The following is a 21,820-nucleotide window of genomic DNA, read 5'->3' on the forward strand; positions in this document are numbered from 1 at the left end:
CATGGGCTCCTGGTCCTGGCTGGCTCCAGGCGTGGCCTGAAAGGGTTGTTGAGGGAGTGGCTTCTCCTGCGACCGTGGGAACCAAGCCCGCTTTGCGCGCGTCGCTTGCTTGTCGTTCCACCGGGATTCCTGCCTCACCCCCACCGCCAGAGCTGCTTTGCTCAGCTGATCCATAGTACTGGGCTTTGGACCTCTCGAGAGTTCATCCTTCACCTCCTCGCTCAAACCCAAGTAAAACGCAGCTTGCATGGGAGGCGAATCCAACACCCACCCCAGTCTGTGCACCAGCATGGTGAATTTCGCCCAATATGCGCGAACTGTCATATTTCCTTGGCGTAAATTATGCAGTTCCTCCTTAGTCTGGTCCAAATGACTATCGGACGAATACATCGTCCTCAAACCTTCTAGAAATTGTTGGACATTTTTCATGCAAGGATTCTTGGTTGCGATTAATGGTCTTAGCCACTCCCTGGCTGCTCCGGTGAGATGTTCCACAATAAACGCTACTCTGTGCTCATCATCGGGGAACTCATTCTGGTGCAGCTCAAGAGCATACACGATCTCAGTCTCAAAGCCCTGAAACTCCTTCGGGTCTCCATTGAACTTGCTTACAAGGGTCCCTGCTCTCCTTCCTGGCAGCACTTGGACTTGGGGAGCCCCTCCCGCCTTGTTTTTCTCTGCATCCAGCTTGTTTTGGAGGTCTACCGCCACCGCCCTTAAATGCTGCTCTTTTTCCTGGAGCTCTCTCACCTGTTCCGCAAGTTGTAGCCGGTCGTCCTGGACCTTCTTAGTCTCCTCTTTAGCTGCCTTCAATTCTCCCTGCGCCTGCAGCGACAGCTGTTGCAGTTCTAGCTGGGCTTGCTCAGCGATCTGCCGCCACTTCTCCGCCTCGGACACGCTCATCCCGGCAACTCCGAAGTAGCCCAAAAATGATTAGGAGGTTGCTGTCACAGTGGCCGGAGTGGACTACTTCAGAGTGACGACGCTACGCAGCTCTGCATTTTATTCTTTTATTGGTGCTGCGTATTTACAGTGCTCAAGTCATTGCTATTTACACGGAGCGATGTTGTCAGTCGGTTTCAGAACCTCCTAATGGCTTTTGGCGCGTCTTTCTCCAACACAAAAGCTTTGGCAGACCCATCCTCTTGCCCCTCCTCTTCCTGCGTAATTCTGGAGTTGGAGGGATGGGTCTTCCCCCCTTGCTTGCCCCTTCCTGTCCCACCTGGGACCCTGGCTCCTCTACCTTGCCTGAGCCTCGGACACGACTTCCTGCTTCCCCACTGGAATCGGAACTCTCCCTGCTTTCCCCTTTGCTCGGGGACGGGCTTGAACTCAGGAGGGGAGGGACTTCGCGATATCCCCTGTCCCTCACAGGTCCCTTGCAGTCCTATAATGTAACAGCACTTACTTTGGCCAGTACTGTACCTGGATAATCCATAAAGGTAACACAGCAGTTACAAAGCCCAGTGGTGCTAAGTAATAAAAATAAACTTAGCTGAAACCCAGGAGCAACTCTGGGACCCTATTACGTGAAGCTTAGGGACCCTAATAGCCAGGTGTGTGTATTTGTACAGTACAGTACATTGTTTTGCTTGTGTATAGTTTGGGGTGCTGCAGAAACAGGCAGCTATTGTTTAAGGGTTGGGGTGTTTTGTCGTTGTTCTTTTGTTACTTCGCTCAAACATTTCTTCTTCGTGGGGTTGTACCAGATTTGCCACATGGGGCAAACGTACTGAACGGGAAACGTGCTTTTTGGCCTGGCTCCAGTTATGAAACTCTTTCCTTTCTTAAAACGCCCCCAAGTTGCAAAACTAGGGCCTTTGGAGTCTATAAAAGAAAGGGCTATTTTGCAGTATGCATGCACCACCACCGCCTAGAAAGCACGGGGCTGTAATAATTCTTAGAGAAAAAGAGAGATAAGTGCAATGGAAATTGGATCACGGTCAAATTCGCAGTAATCTCTGCACTCCCTTTGTTGGCTGAGCAGCCGCCAAAGGGGGTAGGATGAGAGCTCACAAGTCGCGCAAACCCTATTGTGGGAAGGAACGCCTTCCGGCAACGTAATTGTGATTGGATGGAAACCATTTAAGAACAGACAGTTTTCTTTCCTCCCTTGTAGTAGTCTTACTCCCTAACCACATTAAGAAAGCGAAATGTTGTGGTTGGTAGAGAGCACGATAGAAAGGGGGTGGGTAGAAAGAACGTGCACTCTCGGGGGGGGGGGGGAGGTTGTATATGGATATTCCAAAATAGCTGAAGGAAACACAGCTTGAAACTTAAGAATTCTGCCCCCACCCACATTAGCTGCTTGGCCACGGAATCTATTTCCACATCGCGGTATCATAGTGGGTCCCAGCACAGGAGGAAGAAGGCAGAGACAATCCTGGCTGATGGGTAGCTTTACTGCCCAGTTGGCCATCCTGCTGGGCCAAAAAGAAAAAGAAAAAACATTGAGGAGCCAAACTTGATTGTTACCAGCTTTTGCAATGGGCCTATTAGCCGGTTTGTCCCGAGGTTATGGAATATTGTAAAAATGTTTATAGGAAAAGAGTGCAAAAGTCAAGAAGATTTTATATACATGCAGGAATTTTGTAACAGCAAGGGGAGGGGAAACCCTCACACATTTGTAAACTTGTTTTAACAGGCAGATTTGTGTGGTATATATCTGTTGTGCATATTCTTAATTTGCTTTTTCAGTAGACAGTGCAGAAAATTATACCCAGTCTTGGCCTCATTGAGGGGCAGTATTTCAATATAAGTAGGAAAATGAGAGTACCCCTAAACATTTTTTTTTAGAAAAAAGCACTGATTACAACCAAAGGCCACAACCTAGAACATGGGTAGGCAAATTAAGGCCCGGGGGCTGGATCCAGCCCTTCTAAATCCGACCCGCGGATGGTCCGGGAATCAGCGCGTTTTTACATGAGTAGAATGTGTGCCTTTATTTAAAATGCATCTCTGGGTTATTTGTGGGGCATAGGAATTCGTTCCCCCCCCCCAATAGATAGATAGATAGCATAGTCCACAAGGTCTGAGGGACAGTGGACCAGCCCCCTGCTGAAAACGTTTGCTGACCCTTGACCTAGAATGACTGTATTGTATCCAAAGTTAGCCATATTCAGAGCAGACCTACTGAAATTGATGAACATGACTAACTTAGGTTGACTAAATTCAGTAGGTTTACTCTGAGGAAAACTTAGTGTGCTTCTGGACTGTCACTGTTTTCAGGTGGGATTCAGCCACATACTCAGTGGCATATTAAGATGGGGGTGTTGGGGGCGTGCTGCCCCGGGCAGCAGGCTGGGCGGGGGGCAGCAAGCTGGACGGGGCTAACCACCTCGGACGGCTGCCGCCACACAGCCGCCACCATCGAGGACTTAAGCCAAGATGCAAGCGAGACTGCCTCACTCCGCGGCTTGCTTGCAGGGTTTGCTGCAGTGCCGCATTGTAGGCCTCCTGCGCGCGCACGCATTGTGCGTCATGACGCGTGCTGGACGCCCCGCCCCCCGGTGGGGTGCCTTTGAGTTTGCCACCCCGGGCAACCAGAAGGCTAGCGATGCCACTGCACATACTGTACTGGTGAATTCGGGGCACATATTTAAAGTAGGTTTGGTTAGGTTTGGTGCTCTTGCACAACAAACCCAAAGACCCAACTTCTTGCAATACCAAAAGTAATGGGGAAATGCACTGCAAAGTGTGGAATAACACTCACTGACACCACATCATCTAACTACCTTGCAAGCAAATCAGAATGATTGCTTGCTAAATAACTAATGTTGCCTAATCTCCTTGCAAACAGATAAGGATGAACACTCAATAAATAGGTCCTCTGGAAGTGCCCTTAGTTGACTACAATCCAATGGGAATCATGCCTGTAAGGGCATTGTCTTCAGATTTTGCAACAGTTATTCGGGCTAAATATTCTGTGGCCCCATATAGCAATTTAATTGGCTATATAGAGGGTTTTTAAAGGTATGGCTGGGATTGGTTGTTTTAGATTCTTTCTTTGTTACATTTTATATTCTTTATTACCATATGATGGCTTTGTGTTCAGCTCGTTATTGTGGGGGGGTTGCATTTCAGGATTGAAGGGAAGCCATCTTGGGAGAGTAGGGAGAGGAGAGCTCTGTTGAGCTCAAGCCCATCTCGCAGGCTTCCCACAGGCATCAGGTTGGACACTTTGAGAACAGGATGCAGGACAAATTGGGTCTTTGGCCTGATCCAGCAGGCCTCTTATATTATTATTAATCACACTATTTCATAGATGAGGAACTATAGTACACAGTGAGCACTCTATCCCTGTGTTGTCTTCTTTGTTGACTCAAACTAACACGTGTCTTGAGTGTTACCACCATGATTGGCCAGTCTTTAGTAAATTTGGAATTTTTAAAAAAGTCTCTCACATTAGGAAATGACCTGACTACAACAGGGTTTATTTTTTCAGTGACTCCTACAATAACCAGCCTAGTCATGTTCAGTGCTAAAGGTGGGTGGGTGTATTTATCTGATTCTTGGCTAAAGTCCTTCAGACATTGTTATCTAAAAGAATGGCAATGTCAAATTGGCAAAACACAGTGTTCCATTTTAGCCAGCATTGATGCATGGTAATGACAGAGACCTAATGGATTTTAATATCATAGTGTTCTGTGTTTACTTCTGTATTTTATTTTTCAGTTTCCCTTGTGGTACCTGTATGCTGTAAAAGAACTGTGTAAATACCATGGGGAGAAAGACATGGGTCTCTTTTTGTAGCCTTGTTAGAAATATAGGGTGTTGGACATGTCATGCAGTATGAACCTTTCTATGCATGTTTACCCAGAAGTAAGTCCCATTATTGCAGGGTGACATACTCCCAGGAAAGTGTGTATATGATGTACACACAAACATATTCATAATGAGAAATTACTATAATATTGAAATATGGAACTCATTGGGACTCATGAGACTTAATTTGGCCATTTTATTTGGATGCCCCCTAATTTGGCAGTCCCACCTTCATTTTCCCCCCTTCTACACATGGCAGCTTACTTTTTGGAAAGCAAAGACAAAAATGTGGGCATCTCAGAATTCCCCAAAGCACATGCACAACCACACATATTGTGTCTTGGTGCCTACGAGTTGATTGACCCTGTGTCAGAGATATTACAATGAAGGTAGATTATTACTATTTCAATCAAAAACAAGTCATATTGACAGAGAAGAAGAAAAATATGGGCTGTATTTTGGCAGCCAGGGTCATATATATACAAAAGCCAGTTGTGGCTTTTGTATATAAAGATTAACAAACTCCATTTTGATCGTTCCTTCCTGGTTTGGGAGCAATTGGCTTTGAGAAAGATGAGGTCAGGTTGCTCATTTCATGGATCCATTTATTCATGTTATTTGCAGATGCACTATCTGGCTGACATACAGGCAGGAGTTTGATCAGCTTGCTTTTGGGCCCCTATGGGTCTTCTGCTGCTTCCAGTCACATACCTTTTGGAAACCACAGCGGTACCTATTTATCTAGTTGCACTGGTATGCCTTTGAACTGTTAGGTTGGCAGAAGCTGGGACAGAGCAATGGGACCTCACCCCAACGCACAGATTCAAACTGCCAACCTTCTGATCGGCAAGACCAAGAGGCTCATTTTGCAGTATCTGGGGTATCTCCCAAAGGTTACCTTTTTTGTAGAACAGGGATGGGGAGCCTCTGGCCCATGACCTACTTGCCAGGCTCCACTTGGGGCCCACATGACCATTTTCAGCCATGCCCAACATGGTATCAGGTGTGGGGAAATAAAAAGATCTGGCTGAGCCAGAAGAGAGTTTGCAGACACAACCAATGAGCTTGCTTGTTGGGCGCTGCACTTTGCAAGGAGTTTGGCAAGACCCTACAGCCTCCCCAAAGAAACCTCAAACCATTCTAGACTTTTTTGGGGTCAAATTCTTACAAAGTTTCCAATCCTTATCAAAATATTTCCCACTTATAACCGAGGGATTGATTTCCACTACTTTGAAGTATATGCCCCCTGTGTGTATTCTGTGACTTAGGATAATTAATTGCTCCTATGTTCTTAGTTGTCTTTGGAAGAAAGAAGCATAAATAAAGTTTTTCTTAGAGGCTATTCAGCAAATACAATTTTTTTTTGTATGAACTACAAAAGAAGATGTTTCTCAAAAATTCCTTCTTTGGATTGGCTTTTAGTAGTGCATTTTTTTTAGTCTCCTAAAGGGAATTATCTTGATAGTTAGGAATACAGGAAGGTACTTTATTAACATACATTCAAAGCACATGACCTTGCCCAAAGAATATTGGGAACTGTAGTTTGTTAAAGGTACTGGGAATTGTAGCACTGTGATTGGGTAAAATGCAGTTCCCAGGATTCTTTGGGGAAAGCTATGTGTTTTAAAGGTGTGTCAAATGTGCTTTGATGCATGTTGCATAATGTGACCAATGTCTGGCCATTTGTCCATCTAGCTCAGGTTCTCCCTCCACAGGTTCTTTTTTTAAAGTCTGTTGAAACCTGGACGTAGGAAAGGAAATGTCTCTAAACCAATGAATTACTGGTACCTGTTGAGTTCCCAAACCGAGCTTCATTCAGGTGCTTCTGAATGTCTGTGGATTTGTGGCTGAAGATAAGAGATGACACATCTATCACATTTCCTATTCATATTGATTTTTAATTACATTTGTATTATTTCTTTTATATTGTATTGTATTACAATTTGATTCTATGGACTAAAGTAAGTGTGTATGTATCATCCCCCTGGAATGAAAGACTGTGGACCAGCCTTCTCTGAGTATGTTAGGACTGGTTTACATAGCCCCTTTAAATGCTAATTTTCCAAATTCACTTGGGCTTGCCCAAATGTTGCCAGTGGGCTCACATCCTTACAATTAGCTCACTTAAAGTGATGCCGCTGGTGTGCTAAAGACACTTAAAATTAGACCCAGAAGTTAGGCAGTTAATCTGTAAAGCTCAATAAAGTCCCTTGTTTCATCCAAGGGTTGTCAGAAAATTCGTTCCACATCTGTACAGAGAAAAGGAGGGGGGAAGAGAGAGAGAGAAAAGAAAGAAGCGAGGTGTAAACTGCCAAGAACCATTTTAATGATGGCTGGAGAAAAAAGGAGCCAGATGGCAGGCTCTGCTGTGGCTGCGGTTGGTATTTAACTGCTTTTTTATTGGAAAAATATGGGGTGAAAAATTGTGTGGGACTCATTAGGCAGCCTGCTGCGATTCTGATCAGCTTGCCAATCTGTTCTGCATGGCAAAGATCCAAACGTCCATAAATTTTGAGCAGCGGCTTATAATCTATGGCTTGGAGCTTGTTAAATCTTCTCTTGTTCCCCCCGCCTTTCCCCGTTTCGGTTCACTGCTTGAGCTTGCTTTCTTTCTTTCTTTCTTTCTTTCTTTCTTTCTTTCTTTCTTTCTTTCTTTCTTTCTTTCAAAGGAGCCTCAAGGCTCAAGCTGTGTTGCAGACACAAAAAAGCAGAGATAGATGGAAAGGACACAGAAGATTCTGCTATCACGTTCCACTGCTGCTTCCGCAGATAAAACTTCCGTAACATCTTATATAGTCCTAACGAATCCATTCTCCAAGCGTGGGTCCTTATGCAGCCAGTGTGACACCAACCAGATACCGGTATAGGAGAGAGGAGGTATCAGCAGGTTCAATGAGATCCGAAGTATTCAGACATACCCCCCCTCCTCCCCCCAAAAAACACCTTTAAGGAGGAAAACATTCTCAAGTGGGATATGCCATAACAGCCCAATCAAGACTAGGACATGCTTAATGGGTATGCAACACAGATTTACTATAGAGGGAGCAATGAAATGCAGAAGAAGGGGAAGGGCTGCATCTAAGACTAGTGCATCTGCTTGGCATGCAGAAGGCCCCACATTCAGTCCCCAGCATCTCCAGGTAAGCCAGGGAGATAATTCCACCTGAAATGCTGGCAAGCCACTACCAGTCAGTAGAACATACTGCGCCAAATGGACCAGTGGTCTGACTTGGTATAACACAGCTTCCTTATATCGTATGTCTCTGTCCTGGAAAAGGATATGGTTGGCTTGCTGGAAACCTGAACACTCCCCACTGCAACATTTTGTTGTAGGTCCCACTTGTAGGTGTGATATTTCTCAATGTCTGCATCTTGAAAAGCCAGTTCCTACTTTAGGCTTTTGCATTGCCAGGATGACTTTTGTTTCCCATGCTTATCCACACATAAAACTCTCATTTGCTAGAATGGGTCATGGCCTCAATTTGTTAAAAGATGATCCTTCCGTGAGACGGAGGCTGGATTGCCATGATCTAGCTTGCAAGATGGTTTTTGGAAGCAGCAGATTGAATGGATGACACATTCCCATTGAATGTGTTCACATGTCTACTCCTGTGGGAATCCCTCCAGGAGCTGTCACAGAGATGCAAAATGTTACATCAGAAATGGCCTCAGAATGGAATAAGTAGCATCTGAAAAGTGCCTCTTTTGCTCTGGCACATTGCAAAACTCATCTCCCCATCCTCACTTTTCATCTTCAGAAAGAGACAGAGCTCAGATTGTAAGACAAAATGGTTGTTTTGAAAGGGTTCTGGCTCTGCTCTGTTTACCTCCCCCCCCCCCAAATGAAACAATCCCAAAGTGAAAGAGATGCAAATTTTAGAATATCATAGCTGGAAGCAAAGTGTTATGATCACAGAGTGACTGTTGCTCAGGGGAGCCAGCAAACTGCTAGCAGAGTTTTAATTTTCCATCCTAATCGTGTCTGGATTGTGAAGGATCCTAAGAGGAAACATAAAGCTTCCTTTCTCTTAATATTTGCATATTAAAGAAATCAGTTTCAGACAGGGGTACGGGGAGGGGGGCAGGGGGGTAAGAGGGATTTCAAGAAGCCATTGAGACATGTTTCCAAGTAACGCAGACAGAGAACTACTGAGCTGCAACTTCACAGACACACTCCCCACATGTACTTTAAAAAGAGGGGGGGGGGGTGGAATGGAAAATATGCTGTCCACATTTTTGTCCTGAATGGATACACATTGGTTTTGAAAACTTTATGGAAACCAGAGGCCAGCTCTTTAAAACAATGCAGTTACTCACATATGCACTGCCTGAAAATGCCTTGTCGTTTCTCTTCAATGATTAGAAATTGCGAACTGCCGAGAGTTCAGTCTTTATAGCATTAGGTTTTACAGTCATGATTTACAATCTACATACTTGGAAGTAATACGTAGTATATTCTACTTACAGTACAGCTATTTCTGTTTTACAGATGACTTACCCACCTACCTCCTCCAAAAAAAAAATGTTCTGACCTACATAAACATTTGGCCAGCCCTGCCCAACTGCATGTAAAAAAAAAAAAGTTATTCGCCTAAAAGGAATGGTTACCATCAGTGGGTAATTTGTTAACAAAACAGCTGAACTGTCCTAGGCATGCACACACACTAAACAAAGGCTGAGCCAAATTTAGCATGGGAATGAACTTCTTTTCTTTACTTTTCTTTTTTGCTAAAATTTCCATCCCATTTGAAACAAACCCACTCATTTTGGTGATATTTCATTGCAGGGACTGCAAAATGTGACAAAAAATGTTCATTCAGAGTGAGGGTATAATTTATTGCTACTACTCTGATTTGTCCTTGTGATGTCATCAGATAGTTAAATCTGATTGGCTATGGAGTGCCACAGCGTCATCACACTTGCCATGTGATTAGAGGTACATATATACACAGAGAGACATAGTATTTTCAGAAGACTGTAAGTAAAGTACAATCAGCACACTAATCCTAAAAAATTTGCTTGGAAGTATGCCTCAGAAGTGGAATTTCTCTCTAATAAATAATGTTCATAGCTGCACAGCCTAATCTAGGGCACCGTTGTTTAGATTAAAATAACCAACAGACAGCTAGCTTGGATGTTGAGAATGTTGTAAGGATGGTTCATTCATCCTCACACTGGCCTGGATTGTGGGACAATGTCCAATACCCAGATCTGGGGTTCCTATGCTTAGTACTGCTACCGCCTCTGCTGTCTCCTTTTCATGTCCAAGTCGCTGCTGGTAGTCTGACTTGTTGCAAGATGCAGGGAAGGAATCAAAAGATGTCCCAGATGGTTTGTGTGGATTGTTTCAGTGGAACAGCAGCATATTTTGGGAAACTTCCAATGGAAATGGTTTTATAAGCATTCCTAATATTAAGTGAATGACAAACCTAGACAGCATCTTAAAAAGCAGAGACATCACCTTGCCAACAAAGGTCCATATAGTTAAAGCTATGGTTTTCCCAGTAGTGATGTATGGAAGTGAGAGCTGGACCATAAGGAAGGCTGATTGCTGAAGAATGGATGCTTTTGAATTATGGTGCTGGAGGAGACTCAAGAGTCCCATGGACTGCAAGGAGATCAAACCTATCCATTCTGAAGGAAATCAGCCCCGAGTGCTCACTGGAAGGACAGATCCTGAAGCTGAGGCTCCAATACTTTGGCCATCTCATGAGAAGAGAAGACTCCCTGGAAAAGAACTTGATGTTGGGAAAGATGGAGGGCACAAGGAGAAGGGGACGAGGTGGTTGGACAGTGTTCTCGAAGCTACCAACATGAGTTTGACCAAACTGTGGGAGGCAGTGGAAGACAGGAGTGCCTGGCGTGCTATGGTCCATGGGGTCACGAAGAGTCGGACACGACTAAACCACTAAACAACAACAACAACAATATTAAGTGAAAGTTGGAGCAGCCACCAGTGCTCCAAAAGGAACTAGTGTCAAAGGTTAGGAATCACAGGCCAATGTGACTTCTTGATGGGCCCTAAGCAGCCTGTTCTTATTCAAGAAAGGCATCTTTATGTTTTGAGGGAAAGGCTAAATGAGCTGTGCCACGGCTGCGCGAGCCAAACATGGAGAGAGCTGTATTATTCCATGAAAAGTCTGGGTATTTTCTGTGCTCTCCCAGTAGGAATTACTGTCTAAGGAATCATCTACCTTTTCAAGGAAACTGCCTATTTTCTTGTCAGAATAATAAATAATTTCATGTAGGAATACTGTGTAAATGCACACTGCCATCTCTGTTTTACCCTTCCCAGAAGGATAAAATGTGGACACACACCTTACCTCTTTTTTTTTTAAAAAAAAAGGATAGAGGAATTTGAATCCTGAGCCACCTAGCCTTTTTTTAAAAACAAAAACAAATCCTGCCTCTGTCTTTCCATCTTGGCCAGAGACAACCAATCCCTCCCCACTTTAATCATGTGGGCCTGGATTTTCTCCACTTGGTGTGTGCATGCGTGCACAGTTTTAATGGAACACACCACAGCCCAACCCCACTCCTGCCCTTTGGCACACTCTGCATTCTTTACAAGTAACAGTGGGACTGTAAACTTTCCCTCCCTCCCGCTTTCCTTTTATAACTCGCCTTTCGTGTGTATAGCCATGAAAACAGCCTTAGCACGGCCTGTCTAGGAATGAGTTCCGTGAAAACTCTTGGCCGTTCACCAGGAAAGTGTTAGCATGGCACGCCTGTCACTCAAAAGCAAGCCTGAGCTGAGTAGTGCAGGACAGCTGCCAAGCCCAACTCAGGGTTTTTAAGAGGGGGAACGAAGAAGCCAGAAGCTGGGGTTGTTCTAACTTGTTGGACTTGCTATGCAGGTGGGAAAGTGGGGGTGGAGAGGCAGGGAAGCATTCCAGGTCTTCAAACTGACTTGGCCAGTAGCAAATTGGCTTCTATTTCATGCACCAAGACTTCCCACACCACCACCTTCCTCCCTTTATATGTATACTGTATAGGGAGGCATTATCGTCCCATTTGCCCTAGCAGTGGGAAGTTCAAAGGCAGCCTGTCGAAGGCTAAAATGCACATCACAGTAGCACCCCATTTCTTTGAAAGTGGCTCACAGCTGAAGAGTTATAAAGCAGTAGGGCGGGGACAATTTCAGACCGAATAGCACAGATGCAGACCCTCCAAGTGTCCCTATTTTCCAGGGATGTCCTTGATTTAGAGAAGCCGTCCTGGTTTCTGATTTGATCCTGGAATGTCCCACTTTTCCTTAGGATGCCCCTATTTTCATTGGAGAAATGTTGTAGGGTATGGAGTTATCCAACCCCTGAACCGTCTGAAGGCAATCCTGTATAGGGAAGTTTATTTTTTAATGTTTAATGTTCAGTTATTTATTTATTTTAATGTTGGCAGCTTCCCAGAGCGGCTGGGGAAACCTAGTAAGATGTATGGGGTATAAATAGTAAAATTATCATTATGGAATGGGACGTCCCTATTTTCATCGGAGAAATGTTGGAAGGTATGCAGACGGGTGGGATGCTAAATGCTTCTGCTGACCGCTCCCCAGGCTGGTTGCCATCATCTTCCTCTTCCAGGCTCAATACATGTTTGCAAGTTTTCCACAGGATTCTGGTTGACCACTGTGAGAGCAGAACGTTGAAATAGATTAATCTCTTCCTCTTCCTCCTCCTCCTCCTCCTCCCCAGCACCAAGATTCAAATAACCAGAAGAAAAACAATATGTAGGGAAAGGGTGTGGAGGAAGAAAGCAGGCAGGGGGAAGTTCAGCGGACATCTTTTACATCAAGCCCTGGATCTCTTACCTTCACCACCGCCAGAGAAAAAGCTTACACAGTTGTTTTCCCTCTAAAACTTCTTCAGTTTGCATCTATACATATAAATCAGTGCAGGGGTCAACAGCATACAAAGGCAGGAATGCCAGCTTGGGCCCGCGACCGTGGGTGCCCAGGGCCGTGGGTGCCATGCAGCGTGCATGGCTCTGACTCCAAAATTTGTGAGTTCCTGGCCCCTTCATGGGGAATTCTTTGGGTGCTCAGGCACCCAGGATTCCAGGGAGTTGGCACCTAGGCACAGATCCCTTCCCTTGCACCAACAAGCTCCCCTCCCTCTGCTGGCATTAGGCCTGAAGGAAGCATTCTGTTGTAGCTCATTGGCCCCAAAAAGATTGCGTAGCCAGATTTGTGCTATGAACATTTTCTTTTTCTTTTAAGACATAGCAGTGCCCCTTGATCAGGAGCCAGCTCCCTCTACATGGTTTCTAACAGTTAAATATCTGATGGAGTGGGGGGGGGACTTGTTTCTTCTGTGCATACAAATAAATAAATGCACACCCATGAACACAAAGGCGCTGTGTGCCGCTTGCCATGTCACATATTGCAAATGTTGAGGTATATTTTGAACGGTGATAGCATATTATCAGGCCATTATGTTTATCTTTAGTCAGAATAACAAACAGTGCCTTGGCTTTTAAATCAGTGGGAGATGGGCTATAAATACAGCAAATACAAGAGGCAGCATAGCCTTCAGTAATGCATAATAAGCAGGGGCTCTGACAATGATCTTTGGTAGGAGAATAGTGATATTACAGATATGTCCCTATTTTCAACTGTGAAGTGATGGAAGGTATGAAATGCTGCAAAATGCATAAATTATTCAAATTAAGCCAATTTCCATGCAATTTATTATTTTGCACAAATTACAATAAGACAATGTGTGTAATGCACTCCAGAGGATTGTTAATAGTAGTAGCAGTAGTAGTATTTATTATGTCCCTCTCTTATACTCCCCGTTGTATTCTGAGGTGCTCTATATAAGAGAGAGCAAAGAAACCTGCTCTCAGCTGTGCATGTAAGGCAGATCTTTTCTGTGGCAAGCCTTTTTGGATCTTTGGGCCATCTCTTAAGACAGGCATCCCCAAACTTCGGCCCTCCAGATGTTTTGGACTACAGTTCCCATCATCCCTGACCACTGGTCCTCTTAGCTAGGGATCATGGGAGTTATAGGCCAAAACATCTGGAGGGCCACAGTTTGGGGATGCCTGTCTTAAGACAAGAGGATCCAGCATTAAGCAACTTACTCTGCCACAAATAATAATCTTCTAGAAAGGCCAGTGCTGGCAAAAGAACAGAGGATGGAGGGGGTGCGGTTTGATTTGTGAAAGCAATAAAGAGGATATCTTTGGAAAATAGGAAGCTGCCACATACTGAGTCAGTAAAAAAAAGACAAAGGAGATTCCGACTAAACATTCAGAAAAACTTTCTGACAGTAAGAGCTGTCCAGCAGTGGAACAGACTCCCACAAGAGGTGGTGGACTCTCCTTCCTTAGAGGTTTTTAAACAGAGGTTGGAAGGCCATCTGTTATGGATGCTTTAGATGAGATTCCTGCATTGCAGGGGGTTGGACTAGATGACCATTGGTGTCCCTTCCAACTATGATTCTATGATCATTTGGAGAACTGTGTTATTGTTTACATGTGCTGTATTGTTTGGGAAAGTGCAATGTTGCTCACATAGCAGTCTGTCTACATGTTTATATTAATATAATTCTTAACTCCGGTGACTTTCTTGCAACTTGAAGTCATTTGTTCAAGTCCTACCCTCTAGAGCAAGAGAAAACAAGCATGCTCCCTCCTCTGTGTGACAGCCTTTAAGATATTTGAAGTTAGCTATCACATCCCCTCTCAGTCTCGTCTTTTCCAGGCTAAACATACCCAGCTCCTTCAAGCTCCTCATAAGGCTTAGTTTCCAGACCCTTGATCATCTTGGTTACCCTCCTCTGCACATACCTGCCAAGTCTCCCGCTGAAAAATGTGGGATGAGCAGCGGCGCGGCACTGGAAGTTGCGTAGAAGTAACTTCCGGTGCCGCTCTGACCATGTGTGGGCACCGGAAATAGGGCAGAGCGGCACCGGAAGTCACTTCTACGCATGCCCAGCGGCTATCTTGGTGGTGGCCACATGGCAGCGGCCATCTTGGCTAAGTGCAGAACCTTACATTTGTCCCTATTGAAATTCATTCATTTCTCCAATCTGTTAAGGTCATTTTGAAGTCCCCCATGATTACTATTTCTCTCCTTTTTGAATATTTGGTAATCTACTCTACTCTAGTAGGCATCATCCAGTCTTCAGTCTGACTTGGTGGTCTATAGCAGACAGCTACAGTAAGGTCACCATTGTTTCTCTCTCCTACAATTTTTACCCATTTACTCTCAATCTGCTTTTCATGGATTTCTTTACAAGTATACAAATCCTTTATATATAATGCTACTCCTTCTCCCTTCCTATTTCATCTCTTCCTTTTGCACAGGTTATACCCCTCAATTCCTACATTCCAGTCATGAGCCTCATCTTACCAGGTTTCTGTAATGCCTACCAGATCGTATTTGCCATCCTGTATTAAAAGCTCCAGTTCATCTTTTTTGTTTCCCATACTCTGTGCATTTGTGTAGAGACAACTGAAACCACGATGCAGGATTGAAACTCATTCTATACCTCTTCAACAACTGGATAATGTTACTGCCTCAAATTTTCTTAATGGATTTTTCTTCCTTTCAAAGGAATATCATTGCTGAGAGCCCTGCCGAATTCTATTACATGCTTCTGTGCATCTCAGTGCAACCAAGAAGGTTGCAACTCCAAGCACTGTGGTCCAGAAATGAAGACTTTTCATTCATCAAGCAGCAGTTGAATATATAAAAAGCTGCTGAGTCGGACCTTGGATCCATCGAGCTCGGTATCGGCTGGCAGCAGCTCGCCAGGGTTTTGAGCAGGGATCTCTCCCAGTTGGGGATTGATTGAGCTACAGCCTGATTGCAGAGAAATGCAGCTCTCTGCTAACATTTCTACTACTACCGTACATAAGTACAAATGTGATTCCAGCATCTTCCTCCTTCCTAAAATCAGTTTAAAATTTTCTCGTCCCTCTTATATTTCTTCTGCCTATTTTTTTGTCATTCTCCCACCTACCCACCCACCCATCACAATACCAACCCTTCCTTAAATTCATATTCGTCCTGGTAAAGGAAATGGTACATGCATGTCTATGTGGCAAAGTAACAGGGATATGGGAGGCAGGGGTAGGGAGAGGGAGAGGGAGAGGGAGAGAGAGAGAGAGAGAGACGCAGCATGTTGTGTCATTAAAAAGTGCCATGTATTACCCGGCAGCCACCCCATCTGCTTTCCATGGGCATCCCAGGAGAACTTGGCGATTATGAAGGAATTCTCGGAGGCCATTACTGGGAAGAGGAAAAAAGGCTTGCTGCAGACAGCTTAATGGACTAATTTGTAACTGCGAGAGCAGGAGAAATGAGTTGTTGGCCGTGTTTTAATTTGACAGCAAGTGGCAGAACGAATGCTAAATGTGATGAGTGAGCAGGCGCGTTTGTTTCCCCACTGCACTTTGCTCAGGCCTCTTGGCTCTCCCAAGGGGCCTGTCACTATTATTTTTCCCTTCTGCACTGACTTGAAGAGGATGGGGGAGGGCAAAGGAGGCAGAATGTGATCAAGCAGACAGGGCTCAGGGTATAATTTCCTACGGATGTTATACAACGAAGAGAGATTAAATGTCTAAGACTTTGATGCATGGGCACATATTGTGTTTAGAGCGCCGGGCACCTATAGTTAGACCAGAATGCTCTCCCTAATTTGCAGGGATTAGCGTGACACTGGCATGGGGTATAAACTGCGCTTGGTTGGGTCCTCACTTTGGGGGTGCTGGACTGCCCCAAAGAAAAGTGCCCTTGTCTTCTCGGAACAGAGGAAGCTGCTTTATACTTGTCCATTGGTCCATTAAGCTCAGTGTCATCTACACTGATTGGCAGTGTCTCTCCAGGGTTTGAGGCAAGGCTCTCTCCCAAGCCCTATCCAGGAATTGAACACTCCGCCACTGTGCTAAGTCCTCTCCCTAAATCAGTGGTGTCCAAACTTTTTTTCAAAGAGGGCCAGATTTGATGGAAGTGAAGGGCCATGAGGGCTGACCAACCAAAAGTTGTCAACCTTTTTTTAGGGTTGAATTTGTTGATTTTACCCCAGGAAATAAACTGCCACAGGGGCTGGATTAAACTGACCGGTGGGCTGGATTAGGCCCCCAAAACGGACTTTGGACATGCCTGCCCTAAATGAAAGTAGGTTTTCCTATTGCAGCTTTTTAGTAGTGATGTGTGGGTGTATTTAGGAATATCAAAAGCTGCCTTCTACTGACTCAGACTATTAATCCAGATCAGTATTTTCTACACAAGTGGCCACAGGGGACATTCCCGTCACTACCTGGAGATGCTTGGGATTGAATCTGAGACCTTCTGCATGTGAAGTAAATTGTCTACCAGGACAATTTTTGCCAGGACAAACATTATTGTTGCAAGTGGGACCCTACAACAAAAACTTGCCATGCAAAGTGTGGCTCCCCACCCCCACCCCACCCCAGATACTCCATTGCATTCTTCATCCTGCCTAAGTTTCTACTTTTCTTCCACTAGTCATTCATTTTGTGGCCACTGAGGATGTTTAGTCCTTGTTGAGCTGTTTTGAGTCTCTTCTGCACAGCCAGCTTTTCCCTTAAATATACTTTGAACTGCTGCAAATTTTGGGACTGCCCCACGCCTGCTGATGCCTCCATCTTGTTGATTTGGCTATCCAAATACTGGCACTCACCTCTGAACTTCAGAATTAGTGGGAGCAATTAGCACTGTCATTGGAGAGTTGTATGAGTTTAATTTGATTAATCAGTTAAATTTGCATAAACTTGAATATTTTACTCATATGCAGGTAAATCAGTCATACCCTGTAACACCTGTTTTTAAAGTTGGTTTTATATGTTTTGTTTGTAATACATATCTTATATTTAAACAAATCATATTGAAGCAAAAAGAAGTACTTCGCACACATGTTGCAACAGGTATAATTCTAGAGGAGGCATTCTCTCCTATTTGGGAAAGAAGGAGGAATGCCTCTTTTAGCAAGGTACTTCCCATCTGCAGTTTTAATGAATACTTGTGTGGAAATGCTGCTGAATTAATTAGGATGCCTTGATTAATATAATCAATTAAACCTTGCAGCTCTATTATTTGCATTTATTTTTATTCACATAGACATAAAACTGCAAAAAAACCATAGATCTCAACAGAGATGGTGCACTTAACACACACACACACACACACACACACACACCCCCTAAGTCACATAAATTATACTTTTAACACACATTCATAATTTAAGGAGCAAGAAATGCTTCTATATTATCTGTACCACTAAAATAATTATTGCTCCATTTCGAATACATTTAAACTATTTTAATTAGAAGATACTCCTTCTTTTATCCAAATTAAATTAGTCATTTTCAACAATTTCCTCAACTAAAAGAGGATTAACAAATCTGCAGGCTTCTGCAATTCCTGTCATTTGTCCTGACAACATATTTATTCCCACCTTGTTGTTTATTGTCTTCAGCACATTATCAGAAAAAGGCCGAGCAAAGATACCACTGAATAAAAGAAGTGATTAATGCCCTATATAACATCAGGACTTTTTCTGTGCTGTCCTTCCATACATCTATAGCAGTAGGATGTTGATAGTAGAGGTCCTTTATTTGTTCCTTTTTTCCAGGGGTTTTCATCAGAATCCCCTGCTAAAACTACAAATCCAGATTTGGGGGTGGGATTGGGCAAAGTGCTCTCAGTATGGCCCTCCAGGTGGCCTCATCTTCTCCCCCTCCCTGCTGTACTCCCACTGAACATTTGTTTGCCTCTCCCCCTGGCCCCAAACTATACCACCTCCCAGATGGAGGCTAAGGTGTGCTGGGGTTAAAGTTCCTTCTTTCATCACTCCTCTCCTTGCTTGTTTGGGAAGGACAGATGAACAGGCAACAGAAGCGAGGAGGTGGAGACTCCTAGAATTGGCAGGCGGTCTCAGCAGGCGCCTGATAGTGCCAATCCTCAACACTGGCCTTGTTGGAAACTTTAAAAAACCATTGATCAGCTAGAGGATAGACTCACCCTCCAATCCTGAGGAGATGCTTATTGCCACAACTGACATGAAGCCAAAAATAAAATTGAAAACTGGATGGTCCACTGCTTATCTGAACAAGGCAAGTCCACCCATCCTCTGCCTTTTATGGCAAATCTCTCTCACACACAAAAGATTATCACCAAGTATTTGATATTCAGAACTGGTCCAAAGTAAGTAGCTTTCTGGCCAGCATTTCTCCAGAATGCTATGTAGGCAGATTAACCCAAGTCTTACCCAACCCGATTTGCAATTCTCAAAAACGGGATGTCTTGCCAGCTGTGTGTACAGTGATGTTAATTAGAGAGTAAATGTGTGCAACATTATGATTTTCAGGCAAGCAAAACAAGCAAGCTATTGCTTCCTCACTGTGCAAAAAAATAAATAAATCAGGGTATTTCAAAGCATATTGACACTCCTTCACACACACCCCAAAAGAAAATCTTTTCCTGATTAAATTGTAAGTGGTTATAAAAAGTGGGGAAAGACTACAGTACCTCCCTTTTAGGATGTTGTATATTTTTGGGCGTCTGTGGAAAGGAAAACAGAAATACTGTTTGATCCTAACTCTCTTTTATTGGATGTATCCTGTTCCTGGAACACCCTGATGTTATGAGGCATGATTTGATAAGGACATGTTTTTATGTTCCTTGTGTTAGCTGGTTGAAATGTATCCCAGAGTTCCTGTCTTTTACAGGGCAACCACAAATTATATGCACCATATCAAGCTAATATTCAAGATAAGGCTATCAATGAGACTTACAGCAGTTCAGGGGGAAAACAAAAACAGAGCACAAGGTACAACCATCTTGGGACTGTACAATTTCATAACACCCCAGCCCAGCTCTCCTCAAAATAAACTTGAGTTTTCTTAATGTTCTCAGGGGGGAAAGCTCACTGGTGTTTGGTTTGGTTTTCTCAAACTTTTTTCCAAGAAAACTCAGAGAAGCCAAATCCTCTTCACCAATTCCTGCTTCTTCCCAATGACTAAGTTTTGAATTGGGCCTTGAGGCATAAGAAACTACAAGTCTCACCCTGGCTGGAAATAATATCCAAGTTTTAAGGTGTGAGCAGTGCCCACCAACAGCCTTGGCAGGAGGGGATTGGCAGAAAGGGTTGACTGGAATATTTTATACTTCATCACAGCAGTTTATAATATTCTATTATGTGGAGAGGAGAGGATTGCTGAGAATTATTTGGAGGAACTTGAATTTTGTAGTGATCCCAACTAGTTTGTTTCGTAAATGGATGAATGTGAATGGGAATTAGTTGTGGAATTTTGTGACAATGTTGAAATTGAACTGGAATGAATCCAGAATGAAATGTTACTTGGAGGAGCTTCTACCCATAAGTTGGCTGACTCTCTCTTACTGAATTTAAATGGTCGCAGCCATTTATCTCCCCAATCCTTTCTTTTACAATTGAGGGACTCAGGTGAATTTTATGTTTCAGTTTTATTGACAAACTCCAACCCTAAAATTACAGAAAATATGGGTAGGTTTCTTTCTGTAGTCCTAGAACACAATTGTTAAAGGGAGGATCCAAGTAAAAATTGTCTGTATTTTTGATCCTGAATTTTGTTATACCCTTCTTTTAAAAGGCACAATCTGCATGTTGTTTATGGTCCATAGACCCAATAATCCAAACTGCTTACTCAGTCAGAACAGCCACAGCCCTCTAGTAAAATCCAGTCATTTCAGCTTCTTTAAAAACAACAACACACCACCATAGCTGCCAAGTTTTCCATTTTCTCACGAGGAAGCCTATTCAGCATAAGGGAAAATCCCTTTAAAAAAGGGATAACTTGGCAGCTATGCACACCACTGTTTATCAGCTTGCACAGATGAAGCTTTAAAGATGGGTTACTGATGACTAAAGATGCTCGCAGTTACGCCCTAGCAAGCTACCGTAGTTAGCCAGGCCCTTGCTTCCCAGGCTGCCGTTGCCTTTAAATCCAGGGTAAGGTGGTGTCTGTTTCTCCCCACTTTCCTGCTATTTAAAGCAGTTTCACTTGTCAAGATCGTAGGGCCCCTCCTGCTACTGCTGCCGCCTCATTTCTTTCTCTCTCTCTCTCTCTACCTTCCAGCTCACTGCCTCTGTTCCTGGGGGCCTCGGGAGGCTTTAACAAGCTCTAGATTGTTAGTGACAGTCAGACACTTTAACACTTAAAGTAGAAGGTTTGATTTAATCGCAAGGCTGTCATTTATTATTTGTCTGCTGTGTTCCGCTGGGGCGCCCGCTGATCAACTGCCTGCTCCCAAGAGTGCTTTCTTTTCCTTTCCTCCCCCCCCCTTTTTTTGTTATGTCTAAATCCTCAATACAAATTGCAGAGTTTCTGCATCTCCCAGTGGGACCCATTACCGCCTGTGGGGCATTAAGGATCATTAATAGTGCTGTCAGCAAGCTAGCCAGTTGGTTAGCTTCTCATAAATAGGAAATTAATCCATCTACTTCATTAATAATGCCGAGTGTAGCTATTTTGTTGCTCTCGGTGTAACGGAGGCCCCAGTTGCATGTATGTAATGTGATAAGACAGGACTCCAAATTAGCATAGAATGTCTGATTCAAGAGCACAGGCTCAATTACGTAGAGAAATGTTGTTTTAGGTTTTTTGGGTGTTTTTGTTTTTACAAAGAAATATTATTGTGAACAATTTTAGACATCCTTCAGCAACAAGGGGTGCTTCCAGATGACCTATTTATTGAGTGTCATCCTGATTTGTTTGCAGGGAGATCAGACAATGTTGACTGTTTATTGAGCATTTGTTCCAGTTCGTTTGTGGGGAGGTTAGATGACACTGCATCAAAACAGGCTTTATCCCACACTTGCCAGTGTGTTTTCTTGTCACTTTCCTTATCTCAAAAAGTCCAATCTTTTGGGGAAGCAGGTTTTTTAGGAACATGGGAGTCTGCCTACCAAGTCAGACCATTGGTTCATCTACCGGTATGTCAGCATTGTCTACACTGACTGGAAGGCGCTTTCCAGGATTTCAGATAGGGAATCTTTCCTAAGCATACCTGGAGATGTAGGTGATTGAACCTAAGACCTTCTGAAAT

At 43.8% G+C, this 21,820-nt stretch overlaps 1 protein-coding gene and 1 long non-coding RNA gene across 13 annotated transcripts in view; both read left to right on the top strand.

Moving 5' to 3' along the window:
- Positions 1 to 17,132, top strand: part of LOC132591340 (uncharacterized) — a 37,761-nt gene extending 20,629 nt beyond the window's left edge. The window contains exon 2 of the long non-coding RNA XR_009556917.1: positions 1,375 to 17,132. This is a non-coding gene — a long non-coding RNA (uncharacterized LOC132591340). The remainder of the gene's footprint in view (positions 1 to 1,374) is intronic.
- FBRSL1 (fibrosin like 1) overlaps positions 1 to 21,820 on the top strand; it is an 808,905-nt gene that overhangs the window by 554,483 nt on the left and 232,602 nt on the right. The gene's annotated exons all lie outside the window — the stretch shown is intronic.

This window comes from Zootoca vivipara, chromosome 17, assembly GCF_963506605.1.
Source record: "Zootoca vivipara chromosome 17, rZooViv1.1, whole genome shotgun sequence".
Lineage (NCBI taxonomy): Eukaryota > Metazoa > Chordata > Lepidosauria > Squamata > Lacertidae > Zootoca > Zootoca vivipara.